Genomic DNA, 1,933 nt, shown 5'->3' with positions numbered 1-1,933 from the left:
CTATATCTGAAAAGTTATAAGTTATGTCAAATATGTTTCTAGTTACAAAAAAACAAAACAACAACTGTTAAGCTGATTAAGATGTGAATCTAGTGTAAAATCAGAAAATATACTGTCTGAATTATTATAACTATACCTTGATCTGCACGGTTGTATTCGGCTCGTGTCTGGACCACACAAGTTGATATTCGGTTGGCTAAATACACGGGAGCCGAATGCATCATTGGAGATCAAGGAACTGTTTTAATAACTCTTTTTATTATATACTTATACCTATTTCTAGTGTTACATCAGCCAACATTGACTATAACTTTAGATAAGTTAAGACTAAATAGTGAAATCTGTAAAATGATCCTTTGGAAACATAAAATGCAATCCAAGGAGAATAATAGCAGACTCCGTTTCATTGAGTCTGTTCACTGTGCAGCTCGTTTGAAACAGTGAACTTTTAGAATCACGAAGCATCGAAACGCCATCAGTTCGGCAATGCTGATTGGATATATTCTTTTTTGAGACAGAAAATTCGTAGATATATAATAAAAACTTAAAAAGCCTTATGTGTTTCACAAGGTCTTAATATATCGCGATTATTCTACGTTGCAAACCAACTTTAATCTTAAGTACAGCAAACTTGTAGTTTCTAGAAAATGTCCGATTTTAAGTTAATCACCTTATAGCGAACACCATGGTATATGATTATTAATGTCAATGTTCTTAAGTGTGTTTATCGCGCGAAAATTGAGAACGACAGTTGTTATAATTTGTCATGTATAATGTGTTTCGCAAGGAAACCCATTTCGTCAAGGCTGAAGCTAACAGTTACTACGACATTGAATATTTGTCTACTGTCCTCGAATGGCATACTTACTCTAAGCCAAGCATCTGACAAATAACCGTTGCCTCTCGCGTATAAAAGCTATAGTCACATATTGTAAGGTCACAGTTAAGGACAATTGTGTTAGGGTTACAAGCTAAATAACATAATTGTAGAATATAGATACCACGCTGTCCAAAAGACCACTTTAGGGACATTTATAACTTACAAGTGACATCTCTTGTTTATAATAGGTAGAATTTAATTGCAAAAATACTGTACAGGAATAAGATATAGGTAATTTATTTCATATCGTTTTATAACATAGCTAGTTTAGACACTATATTGGAGAGTTGATTGCTATACTTTTATAATACAGATTATTGAACAATTTCAGTCCAATGAAATATGGTTTCTGCTCACCCTTGTGTCAACCTGCAGACACGAGCATTACCTGTCGTCCTACTCTAGAATGTTCCCGTCTTGATGAAATAAAGTGCGACTATTCTTTATTGGGAGAGGTCTATCAAGACCTCTCCATAGTGTTGGCTTTCAAACTAGGAGAATTTAGACTAATCTACTAAATTAAATTTTACGGCGTTAGATTTCACTTTCTAGCTCAAATTACGGTGAGCCAGTCTAAAATGACCCAATGCGCTTGCGCACAAGTAAGTTTTGAAATCCTCTAAGACGAAAATAATTGTTCAATTAAAATAAAGAAATATAGTGTAATACTATTGTTACAAATGTTGAAATCGGTTCAGTTATTAACAGAAAAAATATATAGATATATATTTACTATTCTTTGTTCGCAGTGTTCAAAGATATGCATATGAATTGAATCACGTTAAAATGTATTTCGCTCAATTAAATGAATTTATTGTTCAACTGGTGGGGTCGTTTGTCCCGTTTCGAAGATCTGCCGGAATAAGAAGAGTTCTTCCGAGCTTCTATGTCTTCCACCCAATAGTCAGAGATGTTAATCACGTGATCTAAACAGGGTGGCAATTCGACATATAAACCTTACAAACTAAGTAATAAATTAGAACAAACAAAATGTTTAGAAATAAATGTTTTCAAATAGCATATTAACAATAAAAATTCTCTGAAAAAAATACA

Source organism: Mercenaria mercenaria, chromosome 18 (genome assembly GCF_021730395.1).
Source record: "Mercenaria mercenaria strain notata chromosome 18, MADL_Memer_1, whole genome shotgun sequence".
In the NCBI taxonomy this organism is placed as follows: Eukaryota; Metazoa; Mollusca; class Bivalvia; order Venerida; family Veneridae; genus Mercenaria; species Mercenaria mercenaria.
Note: the sequence above shows the minus strand (reverse complement) of the source record.